At 37.4% G+C, this 6,277-nt stretch overlaps 1 long non-coding RNA gene across 1 annotated transcript; it reads left to right on the forward strand.

Moving 5' to 3' along the window:
- Nucleotides 1-969: 969 nt before the first annotated feature.
- LOC113014990 (uncharacterized) lies at nt 970-2,595 on the forward strand. The gene is made up of 3 exons (XR_003271043.2): nt 970-1,057; nt 2,143-2,235; nt 2,389-2,595. It is a non-coding gene; the product is annotated as an uncharacterized LOC113014990 (long non-coding RNA).
- The last annotated feature ends 3,682 nt before the right edge of the window (nt 2,596-6,277 follow it).

Raw genomic sequence — 6,277 nt, forward strand, 5'->3', positions numbered from 1 at the left:
CTCTTTTCTTTCACTGTGTCGATCACCTACTTCCCCTCTCACCTACAAACAACACCCTCTGTTTCTACATATTCGCACACTACAGTCATGCAAACACATGCGGTCAACGGCAGCACATTTACAACAGCCTCACAAGTGCACACAGACTTATAGGACACACACGCAAGCCACGCTTGCTCATATAAGTTAATATACACACACATAGACTCATGGAGCCTCTCGCCAAACATTTTAATTCTTTCTATTTACAAACAGGTAATGTGTTTCCATTCTCTTCACCTGTCTAAACCCGTATGGCATCTTTAGCCATACACACAAACAAATATGGGCACACTAAGGTTTGTCACATGCAATGTAAATGGAGCAGGCACCAGAGAAAAGAGGTTAAAGATATTTAACCAGCTCAAGAAAACTACAAGCAGACGTTTTATTACAAGAGACTCACAGGGCTGTCACAGGTTTAAATGAACTTAAAACACCTGACTTCCCTAATGTGTTCGCAGCCTGTTATAATTCTAGACAAAAGAGATTAGTAATTTTAATACATAAAATGTTCATTTTACAGTACTCAATACAGTTATAGTTCCAGAGGGTAGATTCCTAATTATTAAACTATCTACACTTAACAAAAAGCTATGTATTGTAAGTATATATGGTCCAAATGTTGATGACCCCTCATTCTTCCACAGATTCTTTAGTGCACTCTCTGAACACCTCTAAGAAATGATACATTGATGTTGCTAGCATTATGTAAACGTTTTATGTTAAAATTAATGTCACCAATTGATTTTTAACTCTAAACACAAGGATATTGTTTTGATTTTAATTAATAACACAATATTTCAATACAACAAAATGCAGTACATTAAATCCAACGTAAAAAGTTCATTTAAAATGAACAGCACTTTAATTTGAAGAGGATTGTCCTAACTGGCTCTCCGTACTTCTCAGTTTACACATGTGCAGTGTGGAAGTTTGAACAACTGCCATTTTCAACCGAAACTTGCATCATGCTCAGAAGCCTGGATAAAATCCATTGCCATTTGAGGATTATTTGGTAAGTACAACCATTTAAGGATGACAAATTTGGTTAATGTGTACTAAATGATAAACATCCGACATTTTCGGGAGTACTTCTGTATGTTTTATTTTAAAACAAATGATGTCTGGTAAAAAATTTTTTAGCATTCTAGCTTGTATGCCTCTCACAGGTGTTAGTAGTCAGGCATTTAACAAATATTATTGGGCCCACTTCGGTGTAATTTCCCAAAATGTTTTACGATTCATGTTAAGCTGCAACTTGCCTACTAAGAACTGCAGCTTTAAAATTACTCCCAACATCTACCGCGCATGCTCCCTGGTGTCAGTAATGAGCACCAGGAGCGCCAGCGATCCTATCCGTTTGAAGAATGAAATATATGTATAGTGTATTTTAGAAACATGCATCAAATAAGTTGCTACATTGTTTGAAGGAATTCTACCCCGTGTTGATATCTGGTTTAGTGTTAATATCAGTGATTAAAGTGTAAGACATGCATTTATCTTGTGTCATTAAAATGCAGCATTATGTGTAATACAGCTATATGTAATGCATTTAACTCCTTGTATCAGTTCCATTGATTATCAAAGTGACAATTTGTGTGTTCCCCCCTTCATTTTATGTTGGTCAGCTAGTTCTGTCTGTCAGTAGATGCAACAAAAGTGGCTCAGATGTGATTGTGGTTACTGGTATCTTTTATTGTAACTCTTGTTATCGTAATAAATACCAGAAAATATTGTGATAGGATTTTGAATCCATATTGCCGAGTTCTAATCTTCTATTTCATTTTAACATTTTTAGGGGTACAATTAATAATTATATTGTTGAACAGTATAGAATTGATTAAAGCAAAAGTGAAAGCTTTCATGTATTGTCAAAATTGAAAAGCTTCTAGTTTTGTGTTCATATATTTGTTGATCTGACTCAGAAGAGTCAGTGCCTAACCAATCATTAACCTCACTGAATGTCACTAATGTGAGTTGTCAAACATTGTTTAATTACTCATCGCTAATCACTCATCTGTTAATATTTTTGACTTTGGTTTGGGAAGAGGTGGAAAAGAACCAAAATCTTGTCTCACATTGAGTTCTTATCTCCACCAGAATATCAGCATTGATGTTCGACGGGAATGCGTTCTAAAAACTATCTGTGTCTACTTAAATAAAAAGCCAGATGACCTGTTCAAGGAATTCTTGGTAAGTTAGAAAAGGGGAAAGATCAGTTCGTTTGTTTGTTTGTTTTTTTTAATTTGGGATAGTAAATTGAAGGTGGGCTCATTTGTTCATATGTATCTATATGCAATTAGCTTTCCCCCCCCCCCCCCCCCCCCCCTTTGTTTTCATTTTAAGGATGTGGATCTTAGTGCAAGAAGAGAAACGGAGCAGCTGACTTTAGGAGTCTGTGTTGTCAGACATGAAGGAGCAGACTCTGCAGATACACCTGAGGACATTGGTGTCATCATAGAAGGATACACTGTGCTGAAAGCTCTTAGTGATGTGGCAAAGGGGTGTGCCCTCCTGCTTGGACTAATCTACAGTCTAAATCTGAGGTACCCAAAACACCTGAAATACATATTTGAATTTCTTCAAAAGGTGCTGATGGAGTTGGATGGGAACAACTTATCCATGAATGTGCAAGTTCTGAAAAACAAACTGCTTGAGTGAAACAGCCTGCACTGAACTATAGAGGACACTGAACTGGTTACAAGATTCTCAAACCCATTTCCTTGCACTTTATAAACTGTTCAGTTTGAATTCCGCAAGAACTTCTGCAAGGCCTCGTACTTTTTGGCATGCTTTGTTCATGTTGAACTTTTACCACCATCCAGCTACATTGAACAAGACTGCTCCTAAGTTTGGACTTCATTTTAAGTTTTGGAAAAAAAAAAGTTTTTTTTAAATATGGACAAAAATGCCACTAAAATCATTTCTACTTGTTGTTTATAGGACTGTATTGTGAGTTTTCCATTGTACCCGAAGCAAGTTTAAATTAAGTCATGTTAATGTTAAAAATATTGGAATCACAACACTTTCCAGTTTTAATAACTTGATTTTAACATTCTGTATTATGTCTTCCTGTACTTAATATGCACTTGCATATATGTGAAGATATTTTTGTTTAGGAAAAAGGCATTGATCTAGAATTTTGAACAGCTCAAAGTTTGCTTCAGCACATTTTACACCAAGTGTTATTAAAGTTGGGTTAACTGAATAAAATTGTGTTTGATTTATTCAATTTACTTTAAATAGAGTAAGTAATTTAATCCTATAGTTTCAGTAGAGCTCGTTTAGGGTTAGTCAATTTATCAGATGTACTTAAAATTTGTTGTTCAAATTAAATGTGTCATACATTTTAGATTTCACTAACCTAGTTGTGTGGAACCGGTTGACATAACTGGGTGGAGTAAATGCAACATCTTATTTTATAGAGTAAGTAGGGCTTGTTTTGGTTGAGTAGATTTTATTTAGTGTTGTCAATTTAAGTCAACATGTTAGTTAGATCAACATTATGATATTTAGTTAATACAACACCATTCTTGTGATTTGCATTTAATTAGCCAAAGCTTGACAGATGTACTTAAAATTTGTTGTTCAAATTAAGTGTATCATACATTTTATATTTCACTAACCCAGTTATGTGGAACCGGTTGACATAACTGGGTGGAGTAAATGCAACATTTTATTTCTTAGAGTATAGATTGCACACTTGTTCTTGGGGGCGACCTCGGCATGGGACTAAATGAAGAAATGCATAGGCTCAGACTTTGTAAAATATTTTATAAAGTCTTTTATAAAGGAGTGGACTCTACGTTTAGACTATAATGGCACTCCTGGAACCTCAGCATTTGTTCTCTGGGAAGCAGGGAAAGCTGTGATGAGAAGTAAAAAAAAAAATTCTTTCTCATCACATAAAAAGAAAGAAGAAAACAAAAATATTCAGGAGCTGGAAAAAAACCATTAAATCATTAGAAGAAGCCTACATGTCACACCAAGATCAGGAAATACTGAACAAAATACACAAAACAAGACTAGAATTAAATGAAATTATTAATAAAAAAAAAAAACCTCAATTCCTAGTACAAAGACTTCGCTTGCAGAATTTTGAACGCAGTAACAAATCCGGTGGATTTCTAGCTAACCATCCATCCATCCATCTTCATCTGCTTTATCTGGGGCCCGGTCGCGGGGGCAGCAGCCTAAGCAGAGAAGCCCAGACCTCCCTCTCCCCAGCCACCTCCCCCAGCTTATCCGTGGGAACACCAAGGCATTCCCAGGCCCGCCGAGAGATATAATCTCTCCAGCGTGTCCTGGGTCTGCCCCGGGGCCTCCACCAACCCCAGGAGGCGCCCAGGAGGCATCCTTGTCAGATGCCTGAACCACCTCCTTTCAATGTGGAGGAGCAGCAGCTCTACTCTGAGCCCCTCCCGGATGGCCGAACTTCTCACAATATCTCTAAGGGAGAGGGTCAGCCACCCTTTGGAGGAAGCTCATTTCCGCCGCTTGTATCGGCGATCTCATTCTTTCGGTCACTACCCACAGCTCGTGGCCATAGGTGAGGGTAGGGACGTAGATCGACCGGTAAATTGAGAGCTTTGCTTTTACACTCAGATACTCCTCCACTTGGGGCAGGAACTCATCCCCAACCCCGGGTTCTAGCTAACCAGTTAAAAATAAATAAAGAAAAAACAACCATATGTGCTGTTAAAGATTTATCTGGGAACATAATATATGACCTTGAAAGAATAAACAACATTTTTAGGAATTTCTATGAAACTTTATATTCACCACAAATAAACCCATCTCAAAATGAAATCAATGATCAATTTATTGACATCGTAATTACCCCATATGGAAAAGAAATAGTAAAAACTTATAAAAGACTTTCATAAGATATGGCCTACTTCTTATAGTGAATCATATAAGGCTTATATGATTTACTCATGAAAGTGGCCACTTTCTCATTACTTTCATATATTGTTTTAGGAAGTATCCAAAACATGCAAGTTTCATTTATCGGATTTATCAGTGGATCTTATATCTCAGCGGTCCCCAACCTTTGTTGCGCCATGGACCGGTTTATGCCTGACAATATTTTCACGGACCAGCCTTTAAGGTGTCGCGGATAAATACAACAAAATAAAACTAGTACCGGTACCGAAAAAAAGAAGATTTATTAATAACACACGTGAAAAGACCCAGGAAAACAGAGTTAACGATAAAAACAATAACAAAATAACACTGAAAACCGATAAAAACCCTGAAAACCAAAGCCTCAACTCTTGCGGCCCGGTACCAAACGACTCATGGACCGGTACCGGTCCGAGGCCCGGGGGTTGGGGGCCGCTGTTATATCTGTTTTCACTCTTGTATGCTTTTCATTCAAGTTTCACACAAGACAGATATAAACTTTATAAGATTTATATATATCTTTTCCATATGGGACTAGACAGTCAAGCAATGGCACTGGATTGGCCACTGACACCAGGTGAACTCCAGAAAGCTCTGATAAGTATGCCCAATAATAAGGCTCCAGGTCTGGATGGATTTCCAGCAGAATTATACAAAGAATTCTGGACAATTCTGGCACCAGTATTCCAGAGAATATTGCAGGAAATCAAGGAAAATGACAGACTACCACCAAATATGAACTATGCCAATATTAGTCTCCTGCTAACACCAGGCAAAGACTCTGTATTTCCCTCAAGCTATCGTCCAATATCCCTTATAAATGTATAACTGCAGTCGGGAAATATAAAATATTTAGGTATCAATATCTCTCCTAAGCTTGCAGAATTAACCAAATTAAACCACATCCCACTTTTAAAGACAGTAGAAGGCGATCTGGCTAGATGGAAATGTCTACCCATATCACTCATGGGAAGGGTTGCTGCTATAAAAATGGTCTTGCCAAAAATAAATTTATCTTCAATGATCCCGAACAAACCATCATCAGATTGATTCAGATCTCTAGACTCGTATATTTCTAAATTCCTTTGGAAAGATAAACCCCTGCATATCAGCTTAAAAACACTACAAAGAACCAAGGACAAAGGAGGATCTGCCTAACTTTAATCACTACTTTTTGGCCAACAGGCTTCAGTTCATTAAAACATACCTTCTTAGATGAGTCTTTGCTAGATGTAGACCAGGCACTTTGCAATAATCTAGAAATGTCAGACCTACCATTTATCAGCTCAAACATCAAACAACATGAATGCTTCTCTGACAGCATGGTGGG

This window comes from Astatotilapia calliptera, chromosome 22 (genome assembly GCF_964374335.1).
Source record: "Astatotilapia calliptera chromosome 22, fAstCal68.1, whole genome shotgun sequence".
Classification (NCBI taxonomy): Eukaryota; Metazoa; Chordata; class Actinopteri; order Cichliformes; family Cichlidae; genus Astatotilapia; species Astatotilapia calliptera.